Consider the following 20876-nt stretch of genomic DNA (forward strand, 5'->3'; position numbering starts at 1 on the left):
TTTGTCCATTCATTCTGCATGCAGCTAATCCTGTATGAAAACAATGATTAGAGAGGTTAACACATTGTGTAAGCCTGTGTACTGATAAACGTTTATGACATCACCACATATAGTTGCAAAGCATCATTAAAATAATAAAAAAAAAAAAAAAAAAAAAACCACATATATTTCATTTCAGTTTCTGTATTTCTTTTTCCCTTTACTTTGGTAGAAATTCTAATATCATATTTCATCAGTGTCTAGATTTTCTTAGTCTTAGCTTTCCCTTATAAATAAATCACCCACAGAAACTTGAAAGGTCTGATAGTCTGAGTGCTATCATCCACTCACTACCAGCAGGCAAAAGGAGGCTTCTATTTTGTTGTTTATGCTAACTGAGACTACTTTCCATTTCCACCTATTGCTTTACAACTGTATCTTCATATCCTTGCATACTTTCATTGACTTTGCACTAATGATATTGAAATCCTATAGCCTATGATCTCATCTTACCAGTTTCTCTTTAATTTATCAGTGTTTCTAGCTGAAATCTCTGTGATAGGAATATCTTGAATTTGTTAGTCCATTCTAGTCACTTATTCCACAAAACCAATTTGAATAGTAGAGAAGGAACTGAATAAAAGCTAAACAGGGAATTTAAGTATTTGTCTTGAGGTATGTAGAAAGATATTTTCAATTTCTGTGCACATGGAGTAGAGAATTAAATATGTAGTGAAATCATCTATACAGATGATATAAACTCATCATGATGAGTGATTCATACATTCATAATGTAATGCAGGGAATAAAGTAAATCACCTTCTTGCAGTGGATAGTTTTCCCTACATTATTTCTAATAATGGCACCGCACAAAGTGCCACAAGTCATTCCTTCTGTTACCATTAGCAACTGTATATTTCACCTGGGCATCAGATGGTCACAAAGTTGCTCTACCAGTACAGTATCTTTGTTAGAAAATCATCCCCTTAATGCAAGATCAAAAGAGATCAAATAAATTAATTTGACATTGAAATGTTTTGATGTATTTGATTTCATAGGTATGAATGAGTGAGGTAGCTGACAAGTAAAATAAAGCAGAAAACTTTGTGTAGTCAATTAGATTTTTGTTAAGAGTCATTTAATAGTTTCTATACAATCTTTTTTTCAGCTGGCTTTTTTTCTTTTGAAGAAACTTTCCTATCAAATTTCTCTATCAGCATCAGAAACTTTTAAAGAAAATATGTTAAGTGATTTTCCCCATTAAAAGTTTCACATCCACATTTTAATCAAATTAATAAAACCATTTCTACAATGTACTAAAGTTACTTGCATGGGATTTTTATTGTTTTCTGGTTCCTTTAGATTTTCAAGTAAATTCACCTTTATTTCCACCTTAATTTCCTTAAACAAGAATGAGATATTGAAATGTTTCATCAAATAACATAAATAATTTTACTTTGTATTTGTGAATACAATAAAAACGTACAGATCTGCTCAAATGTTGGATTTTGCATTTTTAATGTTTTTGAAGCATTAATTTCAGTGTTATTTCAAAACCATTCGGGGAAACTTGAATTTCAGAACAAAATATTTTCCTAAACAAAAAGACAGAACATTTTGAGATCCTTTAGCAATTCAGAAAAACGGGGGGTTGATAAATTTACTTCATATCAATTTCATTGAAATGAGACATCCCTGAGAGTGTGGTGACAATAAAATATTTTCAAGTAAGGAAATAATTTCATTAAAACAAAACCACACTAGCTCATACACTGCTGGATTTTCTTTTGGGAGCATGCACACCCTTTGATGTGCAATCCATGCCTGTATTAGCACATCTTCCAACACTATAAGATGTGTTTCTTCCTACCACAGGCTGACTGCCATTTTTGCAGGTCCTTTCAGGTGAGCTCCCAATTAGCAGCCTGCAGGGACACTGCTTGTCACTTACCCTTTCAAGAATCAAGAGCAGAACTTGTGTATGGGAACATAACAGTAATTATAAAATAATGGCTGAAACTATGTAGACAGAACTTAGGCTCAAATGAACACAAGATATGAAATTGTGGTGAAATATGTATTCCATTATCTCTGAAAAACTCTGTCAATTACCTTAACATACTGCTCACTTTGGGTTCATTTATAAATCTGAGGATTTAAGGACATCTCATTGTCTATTTACATACGGACATCTCATTGTCTATTTACATACATACAGTAGAAGAAACTATTGTTATGGAAACATTTCTTTGCACTTTTTTTGTTTGTTTTGTTTTGTCGTGTATTTTGTCAGCCTTACCTTTTACCCTTCTCACCCTTAATTTTCCTGTAAATATAATAATTTCATATCTGCCAAATTCTGATACATTTCTTAAGCAAATAGATTTTAATATTTCCATTTTACAGTTGCTATAAGATGATTTTTTCAGCAAATTGAATCAACTATTTCATAAATCCAGATTGCCACATTTGTAATAGTTGTTGCCCATTCTGTTAAGAATTTTGCATATCCACTGTGGAGCAAATTACTCCTTTATTTAGAGACAGCTGTTTCCTTTTATGAGTTTAGTTGGTGCCATAATGCCTTTGCTGCTAACTCTTTTTGTTCTGATTGGTAAACTTGGAAATCAGACTTCCTAGATGAATCTGTGCCACCTCTGTTGTAAACCATGAAAAAGTGGAAGTAAACAGTTCTTTGTTTGGTGGAGATGATTCATCTCATGCTTACAGAGATTTGAAAAACAATGCTAGATTGTAAATCAGTTCCATCATTGCTGAACCATCAAATGGTCTGGGGGATACCTTAAAAATCCTTTTTTGCTTTGAGAGAATGAAGTAATGAGAGTAAAGTTCACTGATGACAACAGACTGGTTGCTATTTTGTCTCCACTCATGTGAAATACAGATAACTTTTAGTTTTCCCCTTTGTCAGTTTTTGGTTGCTGAAGGGGACCTGCATATTCTGTAAGAAGTCTCACTTGTGGTTAAGAAATACTTACATTAAAGGAAATACAGATGCTAAGGCATACTGATGTCCTTCAGAATTTCTATCAGAAGTTTTCTCTTCAGTCTTTCAGAAAGTCATGTATGTGGGATCTACAACACATGCAGTTCAAGTTAACTCACCACAAAACAAGAACAACAACAAAAACCCAACAAGGTAGCAGAGAAATGCTTCAAAGAGTGTCTCAACATACTTCAGAAGGTCTACTTTATATTTGAACAAAAACAACTTGGTGAAACAGTGAAGTTCTGAGTCACAATGTCCGTGCATGGAAAGAACATCTAAGAAATAAACATTTCATTTTTGTTGACAGAGATACTGGGTGGGGAGAGGGGAGTTGGTAGGTATTCTGACAGATGCATTTGCTTATGTATTTTTTTCCAGAATCATTTTAAAAAAAGATGCTCAGCCTGTCATCTGCCTCAAACTAACTCTTTTGCAAATGATCACCAAAAGAAAGCTTCTACGGCAGTAACCATTTTGGCAGTGCTGTTCTGAGACTGCTTTTTTCCACCATTCAGCCTAGTTATTTTTCAGAGATGTTCTTAAGTAATACTGACATTTTATTAGAATGTTAGATTGTATTTCTAAAGTATCCTACTTTAGAAAGTAGGATATCCTATCCTTTTTGCTACAGGTATTGTGAGTGAAAGTGGAGGAAAATAGGCATTCTTTGAAACAGACATTTAAATATTTGTGCACAATAAAATATATACATCAAAATATAAAGAAATGTTAATAAAAACACTAACACCCTGCTGTGGCAAAAGCCTTGATTATGCTTCAAGATAACTGATAACAGTATCTTTGCCTAGTATAAGTCTGTGATGGTCTTTATTTTTTGTAAGCCTCTGTAATGTACTCTTGTAGAAAGGAACATTCATGACTTAAACAGCTACTGGAAACTATCTAATGAATGTGTCAGAGCACTGTAACACAGAAGTTTATGTTCCATGTTCAACAAGTGGAGTTTTTGTTTGTTGATGTGGTTTACTTTTTTCCACAGGGGAGGAGGAAGAGGAGAGATGCCAAGGCAAATGAATCATGGGAAGCTACTAGAGAGTTATTATAGTTAATTGAAACTCCCACAATATTTGTACAAAAGAAAAATGCCAGTTATTCCACAGCTATAAATCAGCATGTTTTCGTTGACATGAATGAATTACACTGATTTACACTATGTACAGAATTTTCATCTTCCATTGTTGTCATGAAAAAGATGTTTGTTTGGGGCTGGGAGCACACTTTAAAAGATACATCTTTCATCAGGCAGAATATCTCAGCAAAACTTCTTTGGAGGCTGTAAATTTCCCCAGGTGCTCAAAAGAATCCTTTAAGTTTCTGTAGTTCTGTTCTCTGAAGTCCCTACAGAAGCCGTTAATCATCAGGAACAATTTCACAGTTCATTGCCAAATAACAGAGATATGCCATAATGCAACTATATGCAGTTCTGGAACCCAACAAAAACTTAAAGAGTAGCACTGTTATCAGACATGCTAAAGGAGATAAAATACTTTAGAGTATTTTTTGCCTTAGTAACAGAACTTATTTTTCATTCATTATTGTGCTTTCAACCTTAAATAAGCACATAAATACTGCAAGTCTGATTTTAAGAAGAGTGATAATTTCTTCTTGGCAATGAACCCAGGATCACACTTCTACCCACTTAAACTACTTTTAAGCTCATGTAACTCAGACATCAGTGTGGTATCTCATGATTTATCATCAAATAAATAAGAGAAGAATCAAGCTTTCAGTCTGGCTGTTAATAGTTCATGCTGACTTCAGTGGGAATTTTATTTTCCAGAATAAAACCTTGATTCTAAGGGGTTTGTTGCAACAAGCACTTTCTGTGTGGCTTCCCCAGGAACTGATGATGCTTAGAGATCTTCAGAATCAGCCCAGCTCCTTCCAGGACTGCCACCAGGTACTGATGTGCTTCCTCAGATCTGTTACCACAAGGCCTGGCTATTAGAAACAATAGAACTACTGAGGAGCAGAACAGCATGGCCTCAGAGGTCTTACTGCAAATATCAAAGAAATGTAATGAGTATTAACATGGGATAAGTTGTTAATTTGTTTAATGAAAGCCAGGGAGACATGCAGATTGCATCACAGAAGGGAAAAAGATCTTCTTAGAACCAGATAGAATAATTCCGTGATTATTTAGTGGTTTATTTTATCCCAGTGACAGCTTTCAAAAATTAACTGATGCCTTGAAGCACACGAGTAATGGTACTCTCAAAGCTGTGCTGACCACATAACTCAGTGAAATCTGTGGGGGATCCTTAATACAAACAGAACCCTGGAAAATGTTGTGGTCAGCATCAGCACACCCCAAACTGCAGTAAAAATGGACAGAATTTATGGTAGTGAGTGTTTCAACTTACAGTCAGCTATTAGATGGGATTGTTTGCATTGCCTTCTTCAGTGCAGTGTAATAAAAGTCAGGATTTTATTTACATCTGTATGAGAGGAATATCATTTGGGGAGCAGTTTGTTAAATAGCTGTAAATAGCATTTTTACTACCCCCTTTGCATTGCTCTATGTCACTGTGTTTTGCCGGACTAGAGTGAGCCCATGCAGCTCTGCTGTCTGGTGCCACTGGTTGCTGTATCCTTCCCAGGATTTCTGGAGGAAGTAGTGTTGGTCTTTCATTGGCTCTGCTGCATTTTCTTCACATCCACCTCTCAGTTCTTAGGACAGCTAGAGAGGTAAACAGACTCTGAATACTTCCCCCCATAGTACTCCTGCTTCTCTTTTTAGGTGCTCAGTTTCCCATGTAATTAAGCATAGTTGAGACTCATATTTCTCTTGTCCCTTGATTTGCTGGTTCTCCTCACCTTTTCAGATGAGGTGTATGGCTTTACTCCACACATGCACTATTTACCTTTCCTTTTATCATTCTTTGTTTTAATACCAACTACAAATCAGTCTCTGTGCTAGACCTCTCATTTCTCTGATGTTCCCTATTGCTATACTTCATGTCTGGGTGGGCTATACTTCTATGCAGGGTGCAATTTTTGCCACATGCACAGGCAGAATTTATGCCACGTGCAGAAACAAAAGTGGTGTGAACTCCATTCCTTTGGCAGTGGGATTTTACCAAGCATGGTATCAATATCAGCAGCCTAATAAGACACTGGATGGACTGCCTACATGAACTTTCACAGATGTTCAAAGGGACTTGGGAGTAACTTTGTCTAAAAATATATTTTATAAATGTAGTGTATATGTATTCTTATATTTTTATTCTTTATACATATATATATATATTAAGTATACAGTAATTCCAATGTGCTTTGTATTCAAATGGGAATTATAATAATGATGGCACAGCTGAAATGTGTCTCCCCTCCCAAAACAGAAAAACTTACAAAGATTCTCCACACAACAGCTTTTTTGGAACATCTTCTTACTCCAGCACATTGCTTTGCAGCAGTCTCAGTTTTTGTATTGGTCTCCTGAGCTATACAGTAATGAAAACCTAGCATAGTTTATAACAACTAGTATAAATTTTATTTATTACTAGGTACTGTATTTGTAAGACTGCCTAGAGGTCACAGTCAATGTCTTATCCCCTTATGCCAGGGACTGTACAAATCCTTGATAAAATGTACTCACTGACCCTGATATTTTAAATAAACAAGATACACTGTGAAAGGAGGAAAGATATGTCAGCCTTATTTACATGCAAAGAACTGAGACATTAAGAGGCTTACCAAGATAGAAAGATCATCCACAAAGAAGTCTGGATTTGAAGTGAATCTCAAATAAACTGTTTTTTCTCTTGTGGACTTGTCAAACATGCTAAACATTTTGGTTTTGAAAAGATAAAAATAAAAAGTGGATGACAGAATAAGAGATGCATATATTGAAGTAGCAGAAAAGAAAACAAATATTTACAAATTTCTGAGCAAACAAAAGCTTAATTTGTCAGCTGTTGTACTCAAAACTCTAGGGAGATGCAGTCTTTGGAGCTTCTGAGAAGCAAAATTTTACCAACTTACAATGCTTTTTGGAGCAGGACAAAACTCAGATATTTCCATCTCTGTTAAAGGAGAGTCTGTATTTTCAGTTTTGCTCTTATTCAACCTGGATAGAGAGGTTGGACTGGTAATAAACTGAAAAGATTGGTTAAGATATAATTGTGCTCTGTCAACACCTCTGTGTACTGCACCATATATTGACATGTATGTAAAATTCATAGCTGTAGCCAGTAAAAATACTTACGAGGGCAAATATCGAATGGGGGATCAATTCCAGAGTTGTATTAGAAGATCAGACATCAACATGTTTCAGAAACTAAGGGGTATACAAATACCAAATAGAAATATAATGTATTCTTGTATAAACAAGAGCAGATGCCATGTTTTCCCTTGAATGACAGCGGGGAGTCTCCACTCTCTCCTGTCCTTTTTCAGGCTGACAGGTAGGACTGACTCTAGGTGGATAAGATGTCATCCAGAATTACCAGCCAGAAACCAGAACTGATCCAACTGCACAGACCTTATCAAAGACAAGCAAGCCAGTACGGGATATGACAAATGAGCTGGCAAATCTTGTGCTCTGAGTATCCCACCCAAATATGCACATGAATGCAATTGCTGGAGGGTTCCTTCCTGTCCTTACAAGTGTACTCTGTAATATTTACAGTGCTAAAATGAACTATAGTGCAAGTGAAAAATAGTTGCAACTGAGATCCCCTGACACCAATCAAACACACAAAAATTTGTGGAAGAATGTTTTCATATTTATGACAGCAATTCAAAACAGTCTATGTGTTATCTGTGGGGAAGTCTTGCTTTCTCTTTCAATCCTTACCTCTAAAGGGTTTGGGAAAAGCCTGCTGGCATATGCTGTGGCTCATATACTTAAGAGTTTCTGCCCATGTCAATGAGGGAATGGTGGGAGGTGATACTATGAGTGGTTTCTGCCCATGTCTCCTCCCACACTGAAACGCCCTCTCTGCAGACCTTAGATTTAAGAAATGTTCCAAAGTCTCACAGGTAGCTTAATAGTGCTTAATAGCTTAATGTGCTTTATATAGGTGTAATTTGCTCGATGGAAACTTTGCTGACAAGGGGAAACAACTGTTTACAGAACTGTAATTTTAACATGTTCCTTGAGTAGCTGCTGTGCCTGAAAACTGACATGGAACCAGCAGTGGTCTCTGGACACTCCTCCTTGACTCCCTTGGGCTGGGGACAGAGGTAAAGTTAATGAGATGCTTAAGGCCATGCAAGGTATGGGTTATAAATGATCCATGAGATTTGTTTTTCCAAATATGAGCTGTTCCATAAGGTGGTCTGTAAAGTTTTCACTAAGCACAGGAAACTCTAGAAAATATGAAAAATTTTCATATTTTCATTCCATGCCAGCTGAGGAGCTCTGACAAGGATTCCAGTCACTATCTCCAGTCACTAGACCCTGCCTTTGCTTACACTTCTAGAGGACTATTAAGTTTAATGGACTGTCCAAGTGAACTGAGGTCAGAATTTGGCCATATTAATTTTCCACATATGGTCACAGTTAGAGCCCATACCTTTGGGGAAAACAGGTTTAAATAAATAAATAAATTTAAAGGCTTTCACTTTCATTTAAAAATTCTAATCCAGCTACATGGCCTGGATGTTGTTCAGCGTTCTTATTTTTACTCTTCATCTTAAAAATTAATAAATGGCAGTTCTGTGAGACAGAAGCTTGAGTTTGTTAGTCTTTTTCTGTCAGAGTTAGAAGTCAGCCAAGCTAAGCCTTCCCTATCTTGAAACAGAAAAATTTAGTGCCCATCCTTATTGAGTGAATTTTTTTCACAACACTCTAGCAAAATGCAAAGTGAGAGACAGTGGCCCTATTTCTTTATTTGGCACCTAGTCTTAGACATTTAACTTTTTTTTTTTTTTAAAAAAAAAAGGTTCAGGCCTCAAGGACTGCTTCATCTTATGACTGATTTACTGATGATGTCTGTCCATGATTTACTATACTCATTTGAATAGCTATGTATCAATTTAATATCCTCTTATGAAGTCTGATTTCCTCAATAAAGTATTTAAAAGACTAGCTTTGTTTACTCTGTTGTGTGGTGCTTTTTGTTAAAACATTTGGAGCTTTCTTTTACAACCACAGTAAAATGAAAGACAGAACTCTGTATTTTTTCCTTAATGTTTCCCTTTTAGGACAGTGCATATTTCAACAGTTTTCTGTATTTACTATCTTTATCTTTCCTCATTTCTGCCATACATAGAAAATCACTGACAGAACAAAATTCTTCATGCCTTATCTAAATCAGAATAGGAAAAAAATCTCCTAAATTATTAGCCAAAATCTTTTTTGCAAAATTGCCTAAGTAATTTGAAAACATTAAAATAATTGATCTTAGATTCTAGAGGATGACATTTTCAAACCCTAAATGACTGAGATAATTCACAGAAATGTGTGATAGAATATTTTGCCATTGAATAATTTTCATTCATCAGAGGTCAAAAATTAATCTGGAAATGAGTCAGCTTTGATGAAACAATTAAATAGAAATGAGGTAGAGCTCTGTGGTACTGGTGTCCATGATGGCACCTCCCAGAGACACCTTCTGTAATTTTCTCTTCTGTCTTGAATTTAAATCAAAATATTCTTAAAGCAGGTACCATGTTTATACCCATCTTTAAAAATATTCCCAGCTGAACAACATAATGGTGATCATGTTGCCTTTTATTTGAGGCTCTCAAAGCCTCTCTTCTTCTCTGAAGCCTTGAAATCTACAGCCCTCACCAGGTCCCTTCTGCTGCCTGCTAGAAATAACAGGAAGAATAAGGGTACTGGAAGTACCCTGAAGGATCTGTGGCAAATTTGGAATATCCTATGGGTAATGCTCTAAATCCCACTGACTTCCAGGGACCTTAGACCTCCAAACCAGATAAGTGTGTTCTTCAGTCTTTCTATTGACATCTAAAGTGTTTTCCCAAAAAGAAAATTAAAAGCCCTAATTACTTTTGTGCTTTTGAAAATGTTCCTCTGTTTTTCACTATGTTTTCATTCTCTCTGCATCTTCTGTCTGTCAATGATGTTTCTAGAAGATAGCCATGAAAACAACTGTAAGCAAAACTGAGAAGACATCTCAACATGCTTATGAAAGATCAAAAGCACCAAGGATACGGGGGAGAAAAAAAAAAAAAATGAAATCACCTGGAGACAGTGAAAGCTTTGATACCTTAACTAACAGGACAGTGGAAAGATAAAAGATAGACAGCTGAATAAAAGTGGACCAGTATGTAGTCATATGGATTTGGCCCTGCCTTGTTGTTTTAAAATTACTCTTCACAGGGACTTTTTATACAAGGTTCTTTCTGCAGCTAAACTTTAGGGTTATAAGAAGTCTAAAGCCATGAATATTCAAAGACATGAGCCATATTTTAAAATTTTCACAGTGATCTGTTTTTTTACCTCTAGTGCAGGTGTAATAAACCTTATAGTATCTATCTAATACTGCAAATACTGAGAACACATTTTATCCTAGGAAGCTAACTGCTGAATGTTTGGGGGCTTCTGCTGTTATTTATATGACAATTTTAAAGTTGGTTTGAGGCCCTGATCTGTTTGTCACTGAGTTAGCAATAATGAAAACAACAAAAGATATTCTCATCCAGCAACTAAGGATATGACCTTAGGGAAAAAGTATGACAAATTCTATATATTCTCCCATTGCTTATTCAGATGTACATAGTCTCCATTTTGTTTATTCATTCTTTGGATGAACATCTGAAAAGATGGTATCCTGGATGTATATTTGAAAAGCTGTAAATCACATAGTCTGTAAATCCTTAAACTGAGTCTAGCAGATTCAGATCAACTAAGTCTACTAGGCAATTGGTATCCTTTCTAAGCACTTTCTGTTCAAATGAAAGCTACATTATTACCACTGTCATTTTTATTACCTATTTCTGCACCCACCTTTTTCTGCTTCCACCTTCTTTTTGACATAGTTTGACCAGATTGATTGCCTCTAACACTGTCCTTATGAATCTTCTTCTGGCCTTAAGGAATAAATAAGGGCAGACTTGGGCAAATGGCTTGGCAACCCACCCTACTAATGTCTTAAAGCATTAAAATTAGCATTATGTGGGAACCTTGTAATACATATTTCTGAACCTAATTAAAAATAAATAAATAAACAAAACAAAACAAAACTGCACTTCTAAGAGCTAACTCCAGAGGAAAAAGCAGGAAAATAGAAAAGCAGAAAGTCTAAAGTCATTCAGAAGTTTATCTAATATTAATTATAGTAACATGACTCAACAACACATTAATTTTCATTCAAATGAGATTGCATATATGCAGGGTTTATTAACTACTAGGTTCTAATAAAACTCCCTTGTCTTTGCTTCTTGTTGGCTGTCTAAATGAAGAGCTCTGCTGTAAAAGCAGCTGGGATGTACTTTGACCTCTGAGGACATCAAAATGAAAGCTGTATCACTGAAAGGTTAACTAATCTGTGAAACTACAGGCCCCTTTCATTTTTTAATACACATTACATAGCCTGAAATTAAACTTCTTTGGGTCCATTAATCAATCATAACTCATTGCTAATTAAGGGTTAGGCATACCAACAACAGTTCTGACAGCTGATAAAGCTAAAGGCAATTAAGTTGTTCTAATAATTTTTTAACATTAAGTTCATTCTCATATGATGTATCTAGTATGACTTTTTAACTGGGCTTCTGATACTAAAGAACTTGCTTTTTTACTAAGGGTGGAGGGGAAATTTGGAGTCTACTTTGAGTTTAATCAAACTGGATTTTAGTTGCTTTTTCTTCAGTTTTCCCATATTCTTTTCTGCAGGCCTTCTGTAGCTGGAGGATTCTGAGAAAAGTTGTTCATAATGGAGAGGAAATCAGTGATACAAAGTATTATTTTCCCATGATTTCAATAGAAATTTATCTAATAGTAGAACATCCTACCAATAGGAAGGTGAATGAGTTTCATGCTCACTGTTTCAAATTGCGAAACTTTTAAATGAACTGTTTCATCAGTGAACCTGCCTGTACTTTTCCATTATTTCTATTTCCATTTTTGTTTAAGACTTGTGTAATTAATAACAATACAGGATTGTTCCTTAAAGCCTCTTTTTTGTGAATAATCTTACACATGCAAATCCCTTTCAGAGTGTTTCATGTCTCTTTAGTCTTGTGATATGAGTTAACTTGATGTAATGTAGTTTTCTAATTTGCTTCTAAAGTCAATAAAAAAATAAATAAATAAATAGCCTGGGTTAATTTTTTTTTTCAGTTAGGTAACTCAAATACTTCTACTTGCATAACTAAAAGTAATAATTTCTGGGTAGTACTCTAGAATCATATATTAAAACATTTGATGATAATGTAGTATTATTGTTCCCAAGGATTAAAAAAGTGTTAATCAACTTATTTCTGTAGTTCTGTAATCAAAATATATGTTCTGAATGATTTATTTTTAAATACTAAATCTAAAAAAAAAAAAAAAAGACATCAAGAAACAGAACAATTTACAGATATCACAATTAGCAGCACATAGATGGCAAAAAGGAACTTAAATTAGATACTGATGCATACTGAAAAGGATTTAAAATGTATCAGAAACTCTTAGAAAAAACTTCTGAGTTTCACAAGAAATGTACTCCTGTCCCTGCTGGCTTGTCAATTAAATCTAACACCTCTCTTTCTGGACAAGCTGCTGGTTTCCAGTGTGTGATAAAGGGAAAAGGAACCAAGGGGAGGGGCAGCTGTTTCCTCTGCTGCAGATAGCTTTTGCCTTGGAGACCAAATATGGTGAAATTCTTACAGTTCAGTTTATATCAAAAAGATACTGCAGGAACAGGGGAATTGCCAGACCAGATCAGATCATTGATATGTCTGGCCCAGTAGCCTGTCCCCACATCTGAACAACACCAGCTGTTTCACAAGAAAGTGTTAAAGTCTGGACAACTATATATGTCTATTATATCTTTTATAAATGTTGCTGAAGTCAAGACCTTAATTAGTTGTTATAGGTGTGAACTCAAGAAACTAACTATATATTTCTTTTGTGAAGTACTTTCATGTGCTGGATTTTTGCTCGTTTTGATGTTATAATACTAGAGGAAAATAGTTAAAACATTAATTTACTCTCATATCATTACTTACCAAATGACAACTTGGGAAAAAATAAAAATATGTCTATATATATATATTTGTGAACAGGGTGAGAGGCAGGGGGAAGGGTATACAGGAGGCTTCCATTCTATGAAACTCTGAGGATCTTTAAAAATTCTGAATTTTTCAGTTCAGCACCTGATCAGGTTAGGTGGTTTCAGTGCTTCTATGATTAAATGCTTCTCTGTCTCCTGAGCTCTACTCTGTTAGAGACAATAAGATTCCATGCATAGAAAAACTGTTAAGTATGTGAAAATGTTTTTTCAAACCAGTTTGCAGTACACATCCCAAAGTCATGGAAATACTTTTGTCATAGATCTGGCTGACAGTGAAGTGCTTATTAATGGTGGAGGAGTATGTAAAGCTTCAGAAAACTTGCTTTTTATTGTTTTACATTTGAGTAGAGAATCAAAATTTCTCTTTAACACCATTGTATTCATGACTTGTCTAGAAAGAATAATTCAAAGTTTCTTATTCAGCTAAGCTCATATTTTAAGAGAAGGACTTGACACAGTTTGGAGTTTTGTAATTGGAAACACCTCAGGCTAGGGACTATAGGGAGGATGTAAGATTTTCACTTCCACTCCTGTTACCAAGGCTGTCAAAGTCCTGCTTCTCTTGGGACCCCTTCTAAACCATTTTGGTAGAAGGCCCTGTATAGGCTCCTGAAGGAAGACCTTCTCCAAAGGGCAGCCTGGGTCTCCATGCTCCTATATAGGGTAGAAGGGATCTAGACAGCAACGACAAGTACAACTCCATGTCTTGAAATCAGAGCCTCCTGGAGACCTGCTTTACCTCTCTGCTGCCATCCACTCACCTTGATTTTTCTCTTTTTTTTTTTTTTCCTCTGGCTTCTTTGAAGGCACACACACAGTTCAACAAAAGCCTCATTGATCGCCCATGTTTGCTCATCACTTTGTTCTGGACACCTAACCTGATACAATTATCTATTTATTCCTTTTGTCTGGAAGCAGAGCTGATAACAGTAATCAAGTTGTTCTGAAAATGCCACAAGCACAAACACAATCACACACAGTACCAGCCTTAATTTAGATGCACGTGACATTAAATATTTGCCTTATTCTCCACAAGAATTATTCTGGATTAACACAAATGTAACCTTTTAGGATAACCTTTTGTTTATCCTCACTCTGGGTGATATGCTAAATATGCTCAAATTCTGCTACAGTTATAGCTGTGACTTTGGGCTGAGGATCACATAGTGGGAATTGACCAGGTTTCTCCTGGAGCTGGTATTGATGCTCACCCACATAATGTGCCATTTTCCTTCACTTATAGCAAGAGATAACTGGAAATGCTTTGCTATTGCCCTGAGGAAACACGCCTTTTTTTTTGTATACACAAGCACTTAATCTACAAAGTGGTTTTACTTTTGCCTCTGCACATGACAGCTGTATTTCTCCATTGTGCAGATGGTGGTAATACCTATACTTTCATTCATGATTCGATACCTTAGGTATCCTATCATACACACATAGATAAACAAAATCCCTACTTCAGAGCACAATGTAATAAAATGTTACAGAAACAGACACTTAAATAGGCAAGAGCTGGGACCTTCTTAGTTTAGATGGCCTTGAAATATTAATTCCCTACAGCTAAAAATCACTTACAAGTGTTTTCAGTGAGGATGCATTTTCATTAGCATTTTCATACATACTATCTTCAAACTAGTGTCACACACCATGTTCCCTGTAGAGCTCCCTGTTCTGCACACTGCTGCTGTCGTGTGCTGTAAACAGCTGTGAAGCCAAGGACAGAGGTGTGCATGCCAAACAGGATGTGCACAGTAGGCATCGGAATATGATACATCTATTTTTTTTCAGAAGTGCTACCTGTGTAGAGGCATTTGCAGAGGAAACACTTTAAAATATCTTTAAAATAGTCTGGATGCAATAGCTCTGGTTATACTTCATAGTTCAGGGCCATTGCTACACTTAAGACATCCAATTTCCATCCCACACCAAAAGCGTGATAAATATTTTCTTGCTCTTGACTTCACCACAGTAGGGTATTTATCATACACACCTGCCAGTGATGTGCGATGCTAGCTGGTCATGTGAGTTAAGGCTACATTACAGTCCTGAGGTACACCCAGTTTTCAAACAGTAATTGCTATGATTTTCAAGTTTATTTATTTATTTATTTATTGGATCTGTATTACAAGTAATAATTCATGCTATTTTGTACCAGACAGTGTTGAACTTGACTTGTTACTGTATTGTTTGTTGTTGTTTTCCAAAAAAGTAACCATGCAGGATTTGAAGGTGAAATATAAATGGACCCATGATCTGTATATATATATAGACAAAAAGCAAACAATAATGTAGAATGAAGAACAAGACATTTTTGTTGTGCATACACTTGGAATATCTGAAAGCTATTAAGTAAATTTATTAAGTTATGAAAGTTATAAAGTAAATGCCAGAGTTAAGTTCCCTCTCTCTGTTTAAGGAGGCATTCAACAACTCACAAAAAAATAAAAAATAAAAAAATAAAAAATATATATTCTCTTCCAATTTTAAAGATACTTAAAATTTTCAACATGTTGAACATTTGCTGGGTTTATTTCTGTTATTGCAGTAACAACATTTTTATTACATGCCATAAGTGCCAGAAAATAAATGTAAAAATTATCACTATATTTATTTTGGTTGAATGTGCATTGATTGCTGATCCTAATATAGTTCTTTCTGCAAGAGACATAAGTTCTGAAACACAATCATAGCTGGGTATGTAATATTCACTCTTTGTTTATATTGGAATACATTCTACATTCTGTAGTATTTATATACCTAGACATATGTGTACACACATATATAAGCAAACAAAAAACAACAAATAGAATTGGATGTCCTGCTGAATGCAGTTGTGAGCCCACACAGGAGCTCTTCTGATCAAGAAGGGCAACAAAGGAGAGGTAGACACTTGGGTTTTCATGCTGCAGCCTAAAAGCTGTGCCATGGATGAGAGGCATAGTGTGATGAGTGCAGACTGAGACCGCAGCCCCACACTGGGAGCAATAGAAAGCATTCTCTTTCCATTACATTGCAAAAGTCTGGTCAGGGACCACAAATACACTTCTTACTAACTGTCTTGGGGGCACACCATGCATATGGGAATGGAAAAGTCATTACACTCTTCCTGGGAAAGAACTGTTTTCACTTTTTCAGACAGACTACATTTATTCATTCCCCCCATTTTTTTCTTCTGTACATCATTTTATATTTATTTACACTGAATTTCATATGACATTTTATCACCTCAGTCTTTTACAATCCTGTCTCTTACAGAGCTAGACAGAATTTAATCCTGCAGGCCGTACTTAGCCTTTGATGAACAAAATACAGAGTAACAAGTGCTGCATTGAACCAGCCATGATTCAGACCAACCCTAGGTATCTCCTGCCAGTTCCCAACTCTTCCCTTTCCTTCAGGCAGAAAGCTGCCATTGTTACCAGGACTTCCACTGAATGTGGTGCTGCTGGCAATGGGTTTTTCTAACCACATTAAAGACTTCAGAAAATATTCCTGTTATAATTGAAGACAAGAAAGAAGCACAGCCTGCTGACCTGAGGTACACCCCATGAACCTGCACCCAAAAGGGGTGGAGGCCAGGCATAACCTGAGAAGTTCCTGCTCTGCCTGGTTGATTTTTATGAGTTATACATTACTACCGCTTTGGCCAAAAAATCATTGATAAGGTTGAGGAGTCCTCAATAATTGACACTACTTTAGTCTCAAAAAGAGAGCTTTGGTGAAGCAAGTTAACATTTCCTTTTAACTGGAAAAACAAAAACTAAGTTAATTTCCTAAGTTAATTTGTGGACATGGTAAAGAAATATACTTTCAGCAGTTTGGAGGCATTGTTAATATTTTTTTCCTATTTCTGATTTGCATCTGTGTGATTTCATTAACTGATAATTGCTTTTGATGTGGAATGCAGAAGGAGATAAATGGCTCATGAATCAATAAATGACGAGATTTCAAACAGAGTTGCTTATTGATTTTTATCTCCAATTTACTCTGCATTGAGTTTAATTATAGCTATTACACTCCATTTGTTTGAAAAAATTGCATGCAAACATTTGCATGAAGTTTTCTCAGTGCAATTATATTTCAGTTGTTTTAAAGTAAGTTATGTATTTTGAGCTGAAAAAAAAAAATGCACACCACTGATATTCCAGCTTTGAGAAAATATTCATGCATATCATCCTTTGATCATTATGTGGAAGCACTTGATTATCTTCATGCACATTTATTTAAAAATGCTTATTTACAGGTTTTCATCATGCTAGCAGTAAGTAAAATTTATTAGAAAATAAATATCTTAGACAAACTGAAGCTTTTTTAGTTTCAAAGCATGTTTAATTTAATCTAAAACCATTTTTTTCAAGCATTTGAATTGGTAAGAAAATTGAGAGTTTTTCACTCCCTTGTCATCATACATTTTTTGCTATCAAACTGAAACAACAGTTTTTTGCTCAATAGTAGAGAAATTTATTTACACACATCCAAGGTATTTAAAGGAAACTGATAATGAAGAATTTTCTTACTGAAACATCTAGTTTTCTGCTAAACCTAAAATTAGTGTTATTTACTGCATTCTAGTAAATTTTCTTTTAGAAACGCTCATCTAGAACAAATATTTAGTACTTTTTCATCAGTGATTTTATACAGGAATCAGTTTTATACAATATGACCAGATAAATTGTCTATTGGAGGAAAGCCTTCATGGAGGCACCTCTGATAAACAAAAACTGTCAAAATTATGATCATAGAATTATGTCCACTTGACTCCTTAGGAATCAAGAAATTGACATGCAATGTAAGTGTTGTAGTCTGAAGCATGTAGGGTAACAAAAAAAAAAAAAAAAAGTGCAGAAACTGATGTCTTGATTTCTGAGAGCAGAACTCCTATGGATTGCACACTTATAATGTATTGATGTTATGTAGGGAAATCTGCTTTCTAGCTGTGAATCTTTTTTTTTTTTTTTTTTTTTTTTTATACTCACACTACCTACGATAGCAACTTTGTGTGGATAAATTCCCTTCAGAACATCTGAGCCCCAATTTATTTAGTACTTAAGTTTATGCACGAGAGTCCTCAATTAGGAAATGCAGAATCAAACTTTTATCCCTATCAAGAAGCTTAAAAAAGAACGTATTTTTAACAACTATTACTAAGCTTGGTTTCAAAGTGAATTAAGATCAATTGGAGTACTTTCATTAAATTAATTTGGCTTTGAATGAGCCTCTATAAGCTGATATGCATGACAAACTTCCATTAACTTTCAGTGCTCACAGAACTGTGTTTGTAGGCACACTTCAAAAATGTGTGAATTATTATGTATTGACAAAGATATAGCGGAGATTTTTGGGGTGGGGTTATTGCTAGGAGTGGCTTATTGGTAGATCATGGGGATGCAGGGATAGAGACTCTTACTGTGTTTGTTGATAAAATAAAACAAGTTAAAAGTATTTATTTATTTATTTGCATTAAGTATAGAAATGAATAGCGATTTTAGTTTGTAAAATTTCACAGAGGTACATAAGTTCCCAAGGAGATCCACATGCAAATGATGTTTTTAAATTTGATTCAAATGAAAGATGACTCAAATGGTGGTCTGGCAAGTTTTACTTGTAGATCAACTACTTAATTAAAACCTGTTTTAAAAGATTTTTAGTATATATTATAAGGTGTGGTAACATGTTTTTCTTGAGATTAAGCTTGTTTTGGCACCTTTTCCATTGATGCCTCAAACTGTAATAACACTTTTACCTCATTTCCTAAGAAAAGGAGCTAATGGAAGACAATTCTCCACATAATGTGAGATAAAAATTGATGGTAAAAAAAAACAAAACCACCCACCTTTCTTTGCTCTGCCCTTATCCTCTCCACTGCCTCCTCTACTCTTGATGAGTTCATAAGATCCACCAACTCTCCCTCAGGCTATCAACCTCTCAAGTATTAAATTATTTTGTAATTGTTTTATCATGTTTAGTCCCTTCTCTGAAAATTCCCTCCCACCTCTCCTGCTTTTCTCTTACTCTTTATTACTGTTTACACTTCTTTGTGGCCTTCATTAGCCTTGATTTCTGAATTGTTTTTTAGCAAGTTTCAATCCTTTATCTACTTTTTACAGGCTTCCTGGAAAGATTTTAATACTGTTCAGTTATTCCTATGCTTTTCCCAAGAAATTTAATGTACACCTTCTGAAAATCTAGATTCTTCTGCGAATGCAGCTCCTGCAATAAATCTTAAGATTATAGTGAAAGGTTATTTTGTATTTTGTCTGTTACAATTATTTTTCTCCCTTTTTGCCTCTCTGTGTCCAGCACTAGAATTACAATATAAATTATCTTATACTTTTCTGCCCCCAAATTCAAGCAAACTGTTGATTTCAACTGTAATTGCTTCTGGAATCAACGTCCCTGCGTTATTGTGGACAGGGAGAAGAACTGCCTCTTACATACAGTAAAACTTCAAGGTGATTATTTAAGACATGGATCTGGACTCCAGCTTCTCAGACCACAACAGTTTTGGACTGACTGGGTGGGTGGAACAGTTTGAAACTGTGAAATCCAGGTGCTTGTTCATTACCCACTCAGATGTCATCCTTTACCCCACAGTAGCTTGTTTTCCCTCGTCCTCCCCCACCTCCATCTTTTCTGTGATGCTACCACCAAACAAGGGGACTATGCTAGAGCTGCAATGGAGCAACATGCATGGTAACTGGTTGCTCAGTGAACATGATTTACTGGTCAGCCAAATGTCACCAAACGGCGCAGCCAGCAGCTGAGACCTGCCTGGCTTCAGTCTTTTGCTCCTGTCCAGGCAGGACAGGAGAAAAATTTCTTCTTCTCTTCCCAGCCTGTTTTGAAGTGGTCAACAGAGTTCAAAAGTCAAAGATAGATAGATGGTCACCTCAGCCACATTTAATTAGGATATCACACACACAAAAAAAAGAAAAAAATAATGGGTGTCAGAGTAGGCGCTGTTAAATCTGAGGTTTTACAGTGCAAAGTACAACTGAAAGGAACTGTGAAAGTTCAGCTAGTCTCTTCCCTTCAGGAAAGATTAAGTAAACGTACATTGCTCCGGATCAATTGTTTCTACTTAAAAAAAAAAAAAATCATTTTATGTAATCACACAGTCTCTGTTTTGGTGCATCCTTTTCTTCAAGGCCAAAGTTGTTTCTTTTGAAAATAAAGAATATTTTCTTAGGTCTTAAATATGCAAAGAGAACAATCTCTCTTCTTTTTATATGTCTGATATCTGGTGATTGATCTGATGATCTACTTATCACTTCTTTTTCTTAAACTAAACAAGACCATTTCCTTAATTTTAGCTTTAATTTCAATTTTAATTTTAATTTTAATTTTTAATTAGGATTATTATTACTCAAGTGATGCCTTTGTATCTCTCTTGGAATATCTGTGATTCATGTACACCTTTCCTGAAGTATGATATACAGAACTAGACACTACTACATCTTCAGCTGCAATCATTAACATAAACCTATGATGTTATACATGGGATGCATAACATTAGGGTAGGCAAGACTGAGATCCGGCTTATTTTGTGACAGTTTCATATTCCTGAATCATATCAATTTGGTGTTTCATTAGTATGACCACACTCTTTTCTGAAGTGATACTGCCACATCATATTTACATGTCTGATATTTCTACATGTTTCTGTTTACTAC

At 35.3% G+C, this 20876-nt stretch overlaps 1 long non-coding RNA gene across 1 annotated transcript; it reads right to left on the reverse strand.

Moving 5' to 3' along the window:
* Nucleotides 1–1407: 1407 nt before the first annotated feature.
* Nucleotides 1408–7882, reverse strand: LOC311434918. The gene is made up of 3 exons (XR_014691826.1): nucleotides 7809–7882; nucleotides 2979–3075; nucleotides 1408–1953 (listed from the first exon to the last, which is right to left on the reverse strand). It is a non-coding gene; the product is annotated as an uncharacterized lncRNA (long non-coding RNA).
* Nucleotides 7883–20876: the final 12994 nt, after the last annotated feature.

The sequence above is a fragment of the Aythya ferina genome, assembly GCF_964211825.1.
Source record: "Aythya ferina genome assembly, chromosome: 3".
Lineage (NCBI taxonomy): Eukaryota > Metazoa > Chordata > Aves > Anseriformes > Anatidae > Aythya > Aythya ferina.